The sequence below is a fragment of the Chiloscyllium plagiosum genome, chromosome 7 (assembly GCF_004010195.1).
Source record: "Chiloscyllium plagiosum isolate BGI_BamShark_2017 chromosome 7, ASM401019v2, whole genome shotgun sequence".
Taxonomy (NCBI): Eukaryota; Metazoa; Chordata; class Chondrichthyes; order Orectolobiformes; family Hemiscylliidae; genus Chiloscyllium; species Chiloscyllium plagiosum.
This window is the reverse complement of record NC_057716.1, coordinates 44,244,389-44,262,671: the sequence shown is the minus strand read 5'-3', so window position 1 is coordinate 44,262,671 and position 18,283 is coordinate 44,244,389.

Here is an 18,283-nt window from a genome sequence, read left to right as displayed (position 1 = left end):
CGTTCATCAAATTGGGATTCACTCTCACCATCCACAATGAAATCCATCCCACTTGAAAATTACCAATATTTGACCATTGTTACTCTACTGCTAAGTTCCACGTAGCTAAACAGTAGCATGTACTTACTGTTAAGTCTAACATGAGACTCCCCAGGAAACAATCATGTAACTCAAAAGAAATGAAACTGAATGGACCACTTGGCATCAGTCTAGGCACTTAAAACAACAGTGCCATCTCAACCCTGTCAATCATGCATCCTTACCAATATCTGGGGACTTGTGCCAAACTTGAGAACTGTCTCACAGACTAGTCAAGTAACACCCTGACATAGTCATAGTCACAGAATCATACCTGACAGACAATGTCCCAGACACCGCCATCACCATCACCATCCCTGGATATGCTCTGTCCCATTGGCAGGATGGATCCAGTAGAGGTGGTGACACAGTAGAAAACATTCAGGAGGAAGTTGCCCTGGGAGTCCTCAATATTGAATCTGGACCATGTGAAGTCTCATGGCATCAGGTCAAACATGGTCAAGGAAATCTTCAGATTATTACCTACAATCCTCTCTTGGCTGATGAATCAGTGTTTGCCCATGTTGAACAATACTTGGAGGAAATATTGAGGGTGAAAAGGGCACACCAGGTACTCTGGGTGGGTGATTTCAAAGTCTACCACCAAAAATGGCTTAGAAGCATCATTACTGATTGAATTGGTCAGGTTCTAAAGCTGCTAGACTGGAGCTGCAGCAAGTCTGAAGGAATCATCAAGAGAGAAAAGCATAATTCACCTCATCCTGCCAGCTGCAGATTCATCTATCCATGACAGTCACAGTAAGAGTGACCACCACAGCATCTTTGTGTGGACAAATTCCCATCTTTGAATTGAGAATACCCTCTTGTTGTGTGACACCCTGCTAAATAGGATAGGCTTTGAACAGATCTAGGATTGTACTCCAACACAATCTGCAACCTCTTGGCCCACCATATCTTCACTCTACCATTATCATTAAAATTGGGACATTAGTCCTGGTTCAATGAAGAATGTAGGAGAGTAGAGCTCTAATGAGGGGTGACCTTATAGAGGTTTACAAAATTATGAGGGGCATGGATAGGGTAAGTAGGCAAAGTCTTTTCCCTGGGGTCAGGGAGTCCAGAACTAGAGGGCATAGGTTTATGGTGAGAGGGGAAAGATATAAAAGAAATCTAAGGGGCAACCTTTTCACACAGAGGGTGGTACGAGTATGGAATGAGCTGCCAGAGGAAGTGGTGGAGGGTGGTACAATTGCAGCATTTAAGAGGCATTTGGATGGGTATATGAATAGGAATGGTTTGGAGGGATATGGGCCGGGTGCTGGCAGGTGGCACTAGATTGGGTTGGGATATCTGGTCGGCATGGACGGGTTGGACCGAAGGGTCTGTTTCCATGCTGTACATCTCTATGACTCTATTTACCTGACAATGTAGAAAATTGTCTAGATACTCTAAGTCCTGTACACAAAAAGCAAGACAATCTTAAACCGGAAGTGCCAAGTGGATGATCCATCTCAGCCTCGTCCAACAGTCCCCAGCATCAGAGATGCCAATCTTCAGCCATTTTGACTCGCTCCATGTGATATCAAGAAACAGTTGAAGGCACTAGTTCTGTACTGCAACATATTTTTTCACCGCACCCCCAGCCCCTTACAACACAGCATCTACCTGACAATGTGGAAAATTGCCCAGGTAACTCCTGTGGATGAGAAGCAAGACAACTCTAATCCAGCCAAGTACCACACAATCAGTCTTCTGTCAATCATCAGTAAAATGATGGAAGGTGTCATCAACAGTGCTATCAAGCAGCACCTATTCAGCAATAACCTGCTCAGTGATGCCAAGTTGGGTTCTGCCAGGGCCACTTAGTTCCTGACCTCATTACAGCCTTGTTCAAATTTGGATGAAGCAGCTGAATTCTAGAGGTGAGGTGAGAATTGCAACCGTTGACATCAAGGTTGCATTCAACCAAGTGTGGCATTGAGCAAAACTGGAATCAAAGAGCATTAGGTAGCAAATTCTCCACTGGTTGGTGTCATAAATCTAATCTAATCTAATCTAATCTGGCACATACAAAGATGGTTGAAGTTGTTGGAAGTCAGTCATTTCAGCTCCAGGATATCTCTACATGAGTTTCTTAGGGCAGTCTCATAGGACTAACCTCATTGGCCTTTTGCTGCTTCGTTAATGCTTCTTCCCTCTCTCATAACTTCAGAAATAAGGATGTTCGCTCATTATTGCTCAATGTTCACACCATTTGCTACCCAGATACTAATGCCGACCATGTACAAATATAGCAAGTCCTGGACAATATTCAGCTTTGGACTGAGAGATGGCAAGTAACATTTATGCCAAACAATGTTAGAAATGATCATCTCCAAAAAGATAGAATCTAATTATTTCTCACCACCTATCCCCACCCCTTGAAATTTTATGGTATTATCTTCACTGTATCCCCTAGAATCAACATCACATAAATACAATTGCTACAAAAGCAGGTCAGAGGCTAGGAATCCTGAAGCAAGTTACTCACCTCCTGCTTCCCCAAAGTTTGTCCGCCATTCCCACTTGCCAAATGAGTGTAGCTCTAGCAACACTCAAGAAGCTTGACACCATCAAGATAAAACAGACCACTTGATTGGCATCACATCCACAAATATCCACTCTTTCCAACATCAACACTCAGTAGCAGCAATGTGTACTATCTACCTATAAGGTACACTGCAGAAATTCACCAAAGATCCTCCAACAGCATCTTCTAAACCCAAGACCACTTCCATCAGGAAGGCCAAAAACATCAGACACATGGTAACACCACCATCTGCAAGTTGCCTTCCAAGCCACTCACCATCCTGACTTGGAAATATATCACTGTTCCTTTACTGTTACTGAGTCAAAATCCTGGATCTTGCTCCCTAGCAGCATTATGGGGTACCTACACCAAATAGATTTTGGTGGACTGTGGCAATTCAAGGCAGCAGTTAACCACCACATTAACATATAGTAAGAATGATGGAAGCATGGGAAAAACAGTGATGTTTAGTTCGAGTAAATCATGGGATTTTAAAATAGCAAAAGTCACTCAAAGAAAATTGTCTGTGGAAGTATCTCCAATTGACATCAGTTGGTCTCAAAATCTAAATTTTGAAACACATAAGGTAAAGGAATAAACTTTTTGGAGCAGTACCTGAGAGTAATCTGAGTTACAGAAACAGTAACCACATGTTGGAAAAAAAACCATGGGGCTTTGTCAGGAAGATACAGCAGTAATCATGAGGAACTTTAATCAACATATGTTCTGGATAAAGCAGATAGCTAATAGTAGCTTAGCTTAGAAATACATGGAATATTTTCAGAATAGTTTCTTAAAACAGCATATTCTTGACTGACTTGAGAGCAGGCTAAACTAAACCTGGTATTGTGCAGCAAGATAGGATTAATTCATTCATTCATTGTGAAGGCATCATATGTCACACTAATTATAATTTAAATTTTACATTCAGAGTAGAGTGCAGAGTGGGGGAGTGTGGAGTGGATCCAAGTATTCTACACTTACACAAGGGCCACAATTTATTTAACTAAGGGCAAGAAGCAGAGCTAAAGTGAACTGGCAAAATAGGTTAAGGAATAGCTCAATTGAAATGTGGTGGTTGTTATTGAAAGGGATATTTTAGAATACATAGAATAACTACTTTTCAAAAAGAAAATAATTTTAAGGTGAGAACCTACCATCAGTTATTAATTAAAATGTTTAAAGTATCAAAGTGCAAACATGGGTGGCAAGTCAGAAGATTTAACAAAATGCTTTAAAACAAATACAAAAAAATGACTAAAAGATTAGAATACAAGTCATTCTGCTATAATGTGCGTTTCGTTAATGCAAGTTTATTATAACACGATTGATGAATTGGGGACACTGATTCTAAAGCATGAACTTTTAAAGCATGTATTAGTTATAACATGACTGCAGCCTCATTAGTTTAAATAGTGCTGATATTACGCGATTTTCTTATAACACGGAATTGCATGAGAACAGAACTACCATGTTATAGCTGAACCAACTGTACAAGAGGTTAGCTAGGATTCTATAAACAGATAGTAAAAGGGTCATGTGGAATTTGAAATTGCATTAGATGAGGGGAAGGTGCCAAAATGTGCATCCTTACTGGCAACGCCATCTTTTTCAGGGCCCAGGTAAGAGAAAAAAAATTTATTGTTCTGTGTATATATATATAGATATCAATCTTTTATTGTGTTTTGGAAGGTCGGGCCAAATGCGGGAGAAGGTTGAGTTAGTTTATCTTTGTCCCCAGTGTGGCAATTTAAGCCGGGAACAGTAATTTCAGTGGCTGCTCGGCAACTTGCCCACATCAACTACAAAGGCCTGCACATTGTTGTCAGACTAATTCACACAATGTCATTCGCTCTTTCACTCTGTCTTTCTGTGTTAATCTCTCTCTGTCTCTCTGGATGTGTTTACCATGTCTGATTTATCTCACATTAAGAATAAATAGCCACACTGCTGATTTTACAGCAATACTTGGACCTCCTTGTTCAGGAGACTGCTTAAGATTGATGTAGTTAAGGGGTTAAATGTGACAATGTTATATGCTAATACAACACGGGCATCCACTCAAACCCACCGACTCTCACAGCTACCTGGACTTCACCTCCTCCCAGCCTGCCTCCTGTAAAAATGCTATCCTTTGTTCCCAATTCCTCCACCTCTGCTGCATCTGCTCCCAGGAGGACCTATTCCACTATAAAACATCCCAGATGACCTCCTTCTTCAAAGACCACAATGTCCCCTCCAGCGCATCTCCTCCACTTCCTGCACCTCCACTCTTGAACCCCCCCCCCCCCTCCAACTACAACCAGGATAGAACCTCTCTGGTCCTCATCTTCCACCCCACCAACCTCCGGATACACCGCATCATCCTCTGCCATTTCAGCCACCTACAAATAGACCCCACCATATATTTCCCTCCCCACCCAGATTTGCATTTCAGAGAGACCATTCACTCCATGACTCCCTTGTCAGGCCCAACCTCCCCTCCCAGCACCTGCCCCTGCCCCTGTCAATGCAAGAAGTGCAAAACCTGCACCCACACCTCCTCCTTCACCTCTGTCCAAGGCTCCAAAGGATCCTTCCACATCTCACAGAAATTTACCTATACTTCCACACACATTATCTACTGCATCCGTTGCACCTGATGTGGTCTCCTCTACATTGGGGAGACAGGATGCCAACTTGCGGATCATTTCAGAGCACGTCTCTGGGACACCTGCTTCAACCAACCCCACTGCCCCATGGCTGAACACTTTAACTCCTCCTCTCACTCCACCAAGGACATGCAGGTCCGGGGCCTCCTGCATCACCATCGCTAACCACCCGACGCCTGGAGAAAGAATCTTCCATCTTGGGACACTCCAACCATACAGGATCAATGAAGATTTTACCTGCTTCCTCATTTCTCCTCCGCCACCTTATCCCAGTCCCAACCTCCCAACTTGGCACCAACCTCTTCAACAATCCTACCTGTCCATCTTCCTTCCCACCTATGTGCTCCAGCCTCCTCTCCGACCTATCAGTTCCACCCCCACTATCATCTGCCTATCACATTCCCAGCTACCTTCCATCCAGCCCCAACCCCCCTCCCACTTATCTCTCAGCCCGCTTGACCCACAAGCCTCATTCCTGATGAATGGCTTATGCCCAAAACGTTGACTCTCCTGCTCCTCGGATGCTGCCTGACTAGCTGTGCTTTTCAAGCAAGACACTCTTTGACTCTGATCTCCAGCATGCGCAGTCCTCACTTTCTCCTATATGATAATAAGACAACATACATAACCACAGGAAGTGATGAAATATCACATGATCTAACATTTTCTTGCAGCTTCACAGCAACGTGAAACCATAATAAGATTTAGTTTTAAATACCATTTATACTCGAGTAAAAGTCAATCTCATGTAAAAGTCAATCCCTTACGTTTGGCCAAAATATCTTGTATTTTTCATATACTTCTGTAAAAGTCGATATCACATACTATATATGTGATATGGTAGTATATGTGATATATACTACTATATCACATGATAAAACTCTTACAAAAGAAACTGCATGTTCCCATTAACCCACTTAAACAAAATCACATTCATTCATTCATTCATAACAATAACTCTACTCATTGGTCTTTATTTACTATATTATGTTTCTATTCATTCATTCATTCATTCATAACTCTACTTAGCCCACTTGGTTTACTATAGTACATTTTGATTCATTCATTCATTCAAACCGGTACTAAGTCTATTGGTACTTATCACACTTTGTTCACTATACATCCAAAAATTAATATCGTTAAAAAGTTAGTCATTTTAATTGTGCCATTATATCTGAATAAAAGTGAGATATATTAGCTACATTTATCTTTAATTCTTTGACAAGTTTGTTCATGTTGCTGAGGTTCATTATATATGAGAGTAGATGGGAGGGAAACAGAAGAATTTGGCGGGAAAGTTCAAGATGCTTACACATTCAGAATTTGATAAATGTTTCATTTTAAGTGTGCCAATATACCAGGCTATGACAATGTTGAACAATGTGATTTTGCAGGATTTCAATGAATCTTTGGCATGTTAAATTTTCGTCCAAACATGTTTAAATAAAATTTACTGCCAGTAATTCATTCTTGTTTCTCTTGCTTTTATCTGGTAATTACCTTTACTGTAATTCATTGTGTTTTTCGTCTTTACCCAGGATTAGTTGAGTGATCAAATTGACTTCTGCTAATAATACGGTATTTCGAACTGCAGCATGAATTTTAGCCCCTCAAAACAGTGGGGCTGTTACTCTGCCCGTGTAATAGTCGACCCCATAAATTGAACATCTAAAAATAGTCAAAACAATTTGTCTTTTACACGAGTATATACAGTAAACTTCATGTTTTTCTTACATCAGCAAGCTCGGTAATATATGTTTTTAGCACTACAATGAGACCAATGGCAGTGGGTGGCAGCAATACTAAGACTTGGGGGTTGATCCACCAGTACAGGGAAATTGTTGACTTGAGTTATTTTCCTCATCAACAAATGGACTCCACTGAAGTTTCACTGCTGGCATCTTAATTAAACGTATGCACTGATGCATGAAAATTGTTATAGATTTAAAATCTCATTATTAGGTTAATTTCAAAATAAATGTTCTGGAACTTCTATGCACAGTTCATGTAGAAATCATTCGTCACAGTCTGTGAATCATAATTTATAACATAATATATTTACATATTTCATCTCCTACTAAAAAGAATACCATGGCAACCAAACCTCCTTCCACATGATAAGGCCTATTATACCTGGTTTAATAATACAACGCAATCCCAATCAAAAAATGTAAATTAGTGAATTTAATAAATCTAACAGTTGAAAAAGCAACACGTTAGTTGCTTCTATTTGCTTCTATTCCTTTATAACTGAGCTCTAATTAACATTTTAACATCTATTGTTGATTAACACCACTTTACCTGAATGAATAGCTGTACTAAATTACAAAAGTAATTTTGTACTTTTGCAGTATGTTAGTATGCAATTATTGACTTTCTCCAGCTAAATCTGATAAGTATCTGTTAAAATCAAGTGTTTCGGATTTGACTTCAACAAGTAACTGTATTACATTTTGAAATAGCCTTGAGCTGATGTTTATAGGCTGAGTTTTTATTGTCCCCTCTCAAAGAATCATTAAATATTGTTGGTCACACTCATAGAGTCATAGAGATGTACAGCATGGAAATAGACCCTACGGTTCAACTTGTCCAAGCCAACCAAATGTGCTAAATTAATCTAGCTCCATTTGCCAGCATTTGGCCCAGATGTCTTTTAAATGTTGTAATTGTACCAGCCTCTACCACTTCCTCTTGCACTTCATTCCATAAATGCACCACCCTCTGCATGAAGAAGTTGCTGTTTCAGTCCCTTTTAAATCTTTCACCTCTCACCTTAAACCTCTGCCCTCTCATTTTCGACTCTCCTATTCCTTGTATGTTTACAACTATGCCCCTCATGATTTTATGAACCTCTATAAGGTTTATAAGGTCTATAAAGTTCAGCTTCTGACACCCCAGGAAAAATAGCCCCATTCTATTCAGCCTCTCCCTATAGATCAATCCCTCCAACCATGGCAACATCCTTGTAAATCTTTTCTGAACACTTTCAAGTTTCACAGATCTAAAAGAAACAAGGGTACAGGATGCATGCTGGTGGTGTACAGAGTAGCTTACTTGATTTATCCCTGATTCGACTTGCTAAGTCTTAAACTACATAGCCAACAGACTAGGCCGGTGTCAGGCTGTGAGGAAATCAAAACATGGAAGTAATGTTTGACTTCAGCCTTATCGCTCAATCTGTGCCTGACATGTTTATCTATGATAATACTGGGAGGTGTGACAATCCCATTAAGATAAAGTCATGTCTACTACAGTGAGCTTAACCTCCTTCATGTAATGGAGCACAGCCTGGCTGCTAAAGTCGGACAAACTAATGACGTTTCCAGCAATGCAAAGCTAATAAAACAGAGTCAAAGCTAGTCAAGCTAGTTGCTGTGAGTCTTCTGTAGTAGAATTACATAGCATCACAAATAGCATGAAAGCAGTGAGCTATAGTCAGAGCTACGTCGCTTCACAAGCAATGGATCAAAGTGAACTCTACTGCCCTATCAGACTTAATCAGGAACTATAGTGGACAATCAAACAATTAATGAGAGGAGGAGGCTCCCTGAAGATCAGCATGAGCGCAAAGACAATATTTTCGAAGCACCTGTAACTGAAAGTGTAATGACATGACCTTCTCTCACCAGTATCCTTACATACAGATAAGGAAGGACACTACTTCGACTGGGATAACACATCCATTCTAGGACAAGCCAAACAGAGACACACACGAGAATTCCAACCGGAATGCTATCAACAAACACATCAAGTTAGACCCCATCTACCTCCCCTTGAGAAAAATTATACCATGGAAAATACCAAATTCCAAACCACTTTGAATTGAGTATATTTACAATCTTAAAAGCCAATGACACAAACTTTAGGGGTATAAGACTGGAGAAAATTGAACAGTTGAGAGGAGAACTGCCAAGCTACCAGCATGTAAAAAGACTGCCTGAAAAATAGCTCTCTTAAAAGTACCTTTATCAATCAATCAATGAAGCAGAATCCCCAAGAAGTAAAGAAGACCAAAATACAGAGGAGAAACTAAAGCTGCCTAGGTTTGAGAGAAGTTTTGTTTTGTAAATCTTAATTAGGAGTTTTATCGGGCTAGTATTATAGAAGGGAAGGTAAAAGATAGGTTAGAGAAAGAAATTGTAAATAATTGTTAGTGAATTATTCTTCATTATACTTTAAGAAATAAAGTTGTTAATTTTTACTTTAACTCATTCTTGGCCTATCGAATTTTCACAGATTACTGCATGGGAAAAATCTTTTCCATGTTGCCGGTTTTAAATTAAACAGGAGAGTTTATCCCGTGTCATAACAGAATGAAGTGCTATTTTTAGTTTGTCCATTGTACAAAACTTCATTTTAAATAACTGGCAAACAAAATACAATATATACTGCATGTACGTGAGCTAATATTTTGGCAGCCATTTGTTACTTTTAACAATCTTTTTAATGTCCTCAGTCTCATCAAAAATGACCAACTTCATGTTATTTGTGTCAGCTAAAGATGGGAAGCGAACCCACAAGATTCAGATGTAATTTTTTTATTTGCCCATAAATAAAGGGCATAATACTTAACTTCTCATAATACATAATAATACCTCTTATAAAACTTCACTAGAACACATTAAAACTAGTGGTGGTGTTAGACTGCTCATTAATAGAGCAGATTCAAACTGTAAGTGTCTTCTGTGGGTCCTCTCATGACAGAAGAGGCCAATGTGAAACTGACAAGGCCATTTACAGAACTAACTGTTAGAGTCATAGAGATGTACAGCATGGAAACAGATCCTTCAGTCCAACTCATCCATGCCGACCAGATATGCCAACCCATTCTAGTCCTACCTGCCAGCACCCAGCCCAAATCCTTCCAAACTCTCCCTATTCATATACCCACCCAAATGCCTTTTAAATGTTGCAATTATACCAGCCTCCACTACTTCCTCTGGCAACTCATTCCATACACGTACCACCCTCTGTGTGAAACAGTTGCCCCTTAGGTCTCTTTTATATCTTTCCCCTCTCACCCTAAACCTTTGCCCTCTAGTTCTGGACTCCCCGACCCGTTCCTGAGGAATTTCAACAGCTGAGCAACCTTCAGCCTTCATCTGAACATGTAAGATCTTGCAAGTTTGGCAAAAATGTTTCTTGAAAAACAGTAAAACAAATTTGATTGTTTGTATCTACATGGGCTAGTGAACTGCAACATTTCCCAAGCAAGGTGGTGTGATTCTAAAAAAAATTGTTCAATCATCAGCAAACATCTCTATTTCTGACCTCATGGTGGAAGGAAGGAAATTTTTGAAGCAACTAACCATGGTTGGGTTTAGTGTACTAACGGACATCAACAATGATGTTCCGGCTTTGAATAGATACACTCAAATACCACCACTACTTCCATCTTCCCCTCAAATCACTCAGGTGATTGACCTCCAACTACTACAATCATCTTCGTTTGTGTTAGGTGAGAAGACATGAAGAGAAATAATTTTTTAAGTGTGGAAAACTATATTCTCTTCATGATTATACCGTTTATTTTAAGAAGAGGTCAACACTGCCAGACTCTTAAAATAGTTCTCATCATCCCATGTTTGGAACTAATTGAACCCTTTAAAACATTCTGCAACCCAAAACCAGTTAGTCCATTTACCCCTCATTAGTTCCTAGATACTTGGCCTGCTAAGTATTGTGATTATAAGATGCTGAGAGACAATCTCAACCCCTATGAAGACCACAACATAAAGGTATTGCAAGATGCTAAGAGTATTCCAATCAGCACTTTTTCAGTTTGCAATGATCATTTTGATGAGGCTGATTACTCTGAATATCTGAACAGACCCCCCTCCCCAACCCCCCACCCAGTCACAGAACTGGAACTTGCAATTATTGAATTGTTTAATAATATAGTTTTGATGTCTGATTTCAGCAGCTCCAGGCTTTAGCAGCGAGAGGGTCTGTCATCCACATCTCTCCCAAAAGTCTCGACTCCAGAAAGCATCATGGATTTCAACTGCCAAACTAACTAAGTTGCAGAGTACAATAAATACTGCTGCACCTTCAACTCCCATTCATCTGCATCCCAACTCCCAGAACAGGAATCGCTACATGATCAGCCAACCGAAAGATTCCCAATTGGACATAAACTCATTTGAATCTATATCACATAAACACATCAAAGACATTATTTAAGAAATTCAAAAGTTGGAACTTCTTTCTCTTTCTGCCTTGTATACTTTTATGCATGAAGTACCAAAGCAATTCTTCCTCATTTGGAATGCATAATTAATAAACTCTACATTGATTTCACCTTAAAGAATTTTGCTGCAAGTTTATTTCTAAGATTGAAATGCAAAACAAAATAGGTTTGGGCAATACCTTCAGCATCTTTCAATACAGCACAGAATAAAAAGTGAATACAGTACATCCAACAGTACATTGTTTGACGTCTCATTCTTGAGAGGGGAAAAGCAATCATAATTTAAATTCACTTTAATCCCCTTTTGTCTGTGGAGATTCCCTCCACACTGATTCATATTGAATCCAGTTTTGCTAGGGCTCCTTGATGACATGCTTGTATTGAGATTCATGATATGAGTGGCCTTGTCAGAATCCAAACTGAATGTCAGTAAGTAGTAAGCTGAGCAACTGTCAGCAACTCCCTCAATCACTTTACTAATGGTAGACAGTTGACTCTTGGGGCTTGTCTTGCTTTTATTTGAATAGATACATCTGGACAATTTTCCACATTGCCAGGTAGATACCAGTATTGTAACTGTACTGGAACAATTTGGCTGGGGGGTGGCATGGCTAATTCTGCAGCACAACTCTTCAGTACTATTGCTGGAAAATTTGTCAGGACCATAACCTTAGTAGTATCCAGTGCCTCCCATAGATTCTAGATATTAAGTGAATCGAATTGGCTGCCAGTTCATCCTTGTTTGAGATACTGGGGACCTCATCTGCTCGGCCCTTAGAGCCATAGAGATGTAAGCACAGAAACAGACCCTTCGGTCCAACTCATCCATGCCAACCGGATAGCCTAAATTAATCTAGTCCCATTTGCCAGCACTTGGCCCATATCCCTCTAAACCTTTCCTATTCATATAACCATCCAGATGCCTTTTAAATGTTGTAATTGTACCAGTCTTCACCATCTCCTCTGACAGCTCATTCCATACACACTACTCTCTGTGAAAAAGCTGCCCTTTAAATCCCTTTTAAATTTTTCTCCTCTTAGCCTAAACCTATGCCCTCTAGTTCTGGACTACTCCCCCACACCTGGGAAAAGACCTTGCCTATTTACCCTATCCATGCCCCTCACGATTTTGTAACCTCTATTAAGGTCATCCCTCAGCCTCCTATGCTCCAGGGAAAACAATCCCAGCCTATTCAGCTTCTCTTTGTAGCTCAAATTCTCTAACCCTGGCAACATCCTTGTAAATCTTTTCTGAACTCTTTCAAGTTTCACAACATCCTTCTGACAAGACGAGACCAGCATTGCACACAATATTCCAAAAATGGCCCAACCAATGTTCTGTACAGCCCCAACATGACCTCCCAACTCCTATACTCAATACTCTGACCAATAAAGGAAAGCATAGCAAATGCCTTATTCACTATCCTATCTACTTGTGACTCCACTTTCAAGGAGCTATGAACCTGCACTCCAAGGTTTCTTTGTTCAGCAACTTTCCCCAGGACCTTACCATTCAGTGTATAAGTCCTGCTAAGATTTGCTTTTCCAAAATGCAGCACCTTACATTTATCTAAATTAAACTGCACCTGCCGCTTCTCAGCCCATTGGCCCATCTGATCAAGATCCCATGGTAATCCGAGGTAACCTTCTTCGCTGTCCACTACACCTCCAATTTTGGTGTCATCTTCAAACTTACCAACTATACCTCATATGTTCACATCCAAATCATTTATATAAATGATGAAAAGCAGTGGACCCAGCACCTGTCCTTATGGCACAACACTGGTCACAGGACTCCAGGCTGAAGAGCAACCCTCCATCACCACCCTCTGTCTTCTACCTTCGAACCAGTTCTGTATCCAAATGGCTAGCTCTCCCTCTATTCCATAAGATCACCTTGCTAAGCAGTCAACCATGAGGAACTTTGTCGAACGTCTTACTTAAGTCCACAAAGATCACATCTATCACTCTGCCTTCATCAATCCTCTTCATTACTTCTTCAAAAAACTCAATCAAGTTCATGAGACATGATTTCCCATGCACAAAGCCATGTTTCTGGCTGAAGAGGGTTGCAAAAGTTTCAGCCTAGTCTTTGCTCACACAAGTGCGATTGTGTAGTCTTTTTTGTTTGAATAAATTTTGTTTCCATTCTGTAGTGAACATTGGGTTTTGTGTGTACTTGCTATTCTGGCTACATTTTTGTTTCATTTTTAGTGTGTGGTTTTAGATTGGGGTGAACTGCTATCAAGGGAGATTTTGCTGTGGTTCTCTCTAAACAACACTTTATGTGCCTCATGATTGATAACATACCAGTATCAATGCATGGAGATACTAAGAAGAGATGAGTATGGCAGCAATATTATAGCATAACAAATTCTTCATTTCCAGATTAATTTTTGCACTCAAATCCTGTTGCACACTGGTTTCTGCAGCTCAATACCACCTGCCAACTGGTTAACCCTAATGCAGCCTCCCCTTACTTATCCTCAGACTAATCCTGAGACTTATCATTATAAGATGCGGCCTGTTGCATTAGATTATCCTCTGCTGGGCTCCCCTCTCCAGAGCACCAGGTTGTGTAAAGTACAGCAGATCACAATGAGATGAGATAACTGGAGAATATTATTGTGTGCCACTGTAAAATCTAAAAATTGAAATCTCTCTTTGACTAGAGCAATGGTACCACGGAGGGGTCTGGTTTTCATTGTATTACATCTTAGCCTCTGTTCACAGATTTCTCACCAGGATCATTAGTCATTTCTTCAGAAAGAATTCCTTACCTCTCAGCCAACCACCAAAGTCTCTGCTGGGCAGAAGATTTCTGATACATGGACGTGCCTATGTACATAAGAACCATGACCACTCCCAGGATAGAGTGTGCATACCTGCTTTTTCACTCTTGCAATTTTCCTCTATCTGTGTCAAGTTTGCATGTTCTCCCTGTGTCCGTATGGGTTTCTATTGGATGATCTGGTTTCCCCTCACAGTCCAAAGAAGTGCTGGTTAGGTGGATTGGCTATGCTAAATTGCACCATAGCATCTAGGTATGTGCAGGCTAGGTGGATTAGCCATGGGAAATGTAGGGTTACAGGGTGGGGGCTGGGTCTGGTGGGATGCTCTTCAATAGGCCAAAAGGCTTGCTTCTATGCGGTGGTGATTCTATGATTTGTCACAGACAAGTTGGACCTTAATGGGATGGAAAGCTTTCCTGTTCACAAATCCCCCTAACTGTCTCAGTGGAGCTTTGATGACTACATGTGTGCAATCGATGATCTCTCCACTTCTGGGAATCAAGCTTTACTTGTGAAGAATTATCTGCATTGAATTAAATTAATCATTTGCACACATGAAAAGTGTAGCTGTCACCAGCTTGGTGCAATGCTGTGCTCATGCTTGTGAAATGTAAAGGATTCTGGAATTATCACATAGGAAGAAATTCAAGGCTACTGTTGCCTTTAGAGTGATCAGCAACACGATTGGAACCAGTCTTCCCAGCATTTCACTGTCTCCTTGGAGAGATGCAGGATGCAGGCTCCATAGGCACTGATTCTCTGGCAGCCACTGAACTGTGAGACTCTACCTGCTTCTTGCCACTTATGTCTTCTATAGGCTCTTGTGCAGCAATAATTCATTGGTTTCGAGTTTCATGGTGGATTTCTCTTAGTGAGGCCTAGCATGTTTTCACACGCTATCATCATAAACCCATCCAACCACCATTTCACTACCTACTACACCCCTATATAGCCCTCCTCTCATCTAATGTTCGCCCAATTCTCCCACTCACTGTAGCCAGAAGTACTTGCCATTGGTTGGACGTCCTGGAATAGATCATCATCTCTGGTGCTATCACCCTCTTTAAAAGGCTGTTGCACACCCAGAAAGCATGGCCAATTTGATGTTTGCCTCAGACTTGTCAGAGAAGGGGAAATTGGTGCCCCACTTTGTGGACAGGAACCTGAAGAGCCTAGTGGATGGTGTGCTGCAGAGGAGGGGGTATCCACTTCCCAGGACTGGCAGTGACGGCAATAACACCAGACCCTACCATCCTGGCCACAGGTTACCACTTGGTTCAGGGCAGCCATCTGGATTAACACCTAGCAGTGTAGGAAGTTCAATGACCATCTTCATTCTGCTACCACCACATTCCCTTTACTTCTATTACTTCACCCAACTCCCACATAGGCTCATTCTCTACCACTCTCACTAACGCATACAACATCATCCCTCACTTACTCTCACATAACCAAATCCCCACATGGTCTTGTTGCTTCCTCCTCACTCATTCGGAATAACTCACCAGCCTTTCCCAGTCTGAACCAGCACCAACAACTGTGCCATACACTCTCCTCTCACTCAATTCCTACCTTTCTCTCGCATTCAGGAGAAAACGGCCCATAACAGGGAAGCAAGAGTCAATGAGTCGCAGGATGTTTGGCATTCAGTTTCTTGTGTGCTATGTGGAGAGGATCCTGTCCCCAACCACCTCCAGCAACTGTCTGACCATACTCAAGTTGAATTGATATGTCGGAGGCAACCCTTGTCTTACTGTGCCAGGGTCCTCTGTTTGAAGGGTAACTTTCTTGGCATGAGTGAGCACTACTCCCCTCTGACTTTGAGACATGGCCATTTGTTTGAGCCACCTGGTACAGATTTACATTTCATGGAGTCATACAGCAGCAACATAGAACATTACAGCACAGTACAGGCCTTCGGCCCTCAATGTTGTGCCAATCTGTGGAACTAATCTGAAGCCTATCTATCCTACACTATTCCATTTTCATCCATATGTTTATCCAATGACCATTTAAATGCCCTTAAAGTTGACGAGTCTACTACTGTTGGAGGCAGGGCATTCCATGCCCCTACTATTCTCTGAGTAAAGAAACTGTCTCTGACATCTGTCCTATATCTATCACCTTCAATTTAAAGCTATGTCTCTCATGCTAGGCTTCACCATCCGAGGAAAAAGGGTCTAACTGTCCACTCTATCTAACCCTGTGATTATCTTATATGTCTCAATTAAGTCACCTCTCAACCTTCTTCTCTCTAACGAAAATAGCCTCAAGTCCCTCAGCCTTTCCTCATAAGACCTTCCTTTCATACCAGGTAACATCTGAATAAATTGCCTCTGCCGTTTCCAAAGCTTCCACATCCTTCCTATAATGCGGTGACCAGAACTGCATGCAATACTCCAAATATGGCCGCACCAGAGTTTTGTACAGCTGCAACATGACCTTGTGGCTTCGAAACTCAATCCCTCTACCAATAAATGCTAACACACCATATGCTTTCTTAACAACAACCCTATCAACCTGGGTGGCAACTTTCAGGCATCTCTCTCTGCTCATCTACACTGCCAAGAATCTTACCATTTGCCCAGTAGTCTGCATTCATGTTGCTCCTTCCAAAGTGAATCACCCTACACTTTTCCGCATCAGACTCCATTTGCCACCTCTCAGACCAGCTCTGCAGCTTATCTATGTCCCTGTGTAACCTCCAACATCCTTCGGCACTATTCACAACTCTGCCGACCTTAGTGTCATCCGCAAATTAGTAACCCATCCTTCTACACCCTCATCCAGGTCATTTATAAAAATGACAAACAGCAGTGGACCCAAAATAGATCCTTGCGGTACACCATTAGTTACTGAACTCCAAGATGAACATTTCCCATCAACGACCACCCTGTGTCTTATTTCAGATAGGCAATTTCTGATCCAAACCGTTAAATCACCCTCAATGCCATGCTTCATTTTGTGTAATAACCTACTGTGGGGAACCTTATCAAATGTCTTACTGAAATACATCAAACCCCTTACTGAAATAAATGTCCACTCTCATGACTCGTCACAAGCTGCCTGACATTGTGTCTGTGCTAAAACGCAAGACATAGCAAAGCAAGACAAGGCAGAGCAGAGATATATGTGCATCTAAATAGACAAAGGTTGAGTGAGCACCAAGGGAGTCAGCAACATGCCCTGAGATGAAATCCAAATCTGTGAGCTGGGTTCCTGTCCCATTTTGGAGAGTGTCCTTACAGCAGCAGTCCAATGTGAGGTCAAAGCACAGAACCATTTTATAATTGGATTGGAGATGTGCAATGACGGTGCAGAGAGGCTGGCATGTTGTGGATTGATAAGGTGGGTACAGTGCATCCAGCTGCTGACTTGGAGCATACCCTGAGATGTTGTGCCAGGTCTTATTGATGGCAGTCTGGGAAGGCAAGCAGCAAGCTGCAGTCACCAGATACCTGCTTGGATAATCATGTTGCAAATTCTCTGCTAGTTTCTATTTGTTGCGTGGGAGAATTGGAACCTGCATTTAATCAGAGGAGATTCAGTGTTAACAGCAGTGATAAAATATGAGCAATAATCCCCGTTAATTAGCATCTCACCACCCCCTAGCAAGAATTCACCTTGTCGCCCAGATGTCTGGTGAAAAATGTGACTTGTTGCCCCCACTGTCAAAAAAGGCCTTGATGGACTTCTCACACAATTCTCCCAAATTTCCTGTCTTGGCCGATGTTATTCAGAGTCAAACTCAACAAACTTATCATATTCAACATTTTGTCAACGTTATGGCGTTGCGGCTCCATTAATCCATTATAAAAATGGGATTTCATTTTATGGAATGACACAGGGCAGATATTATTGTTTGGGGAGAAAGTGAGGTCTGCAGATGCTGGAGATCAGAGCTGGAAATGTGTTGCTGGAAAAGCGCAGCAGGTCAGGCAGCATCCAGGGAACAGGAGAATCGACGTTTCGGGCATAAGCCCTTCTTCAGGAATGAGGAAAGTTTGTCCAGCAGGCTAAGATAAAAGGTAGGAGGAGGGAC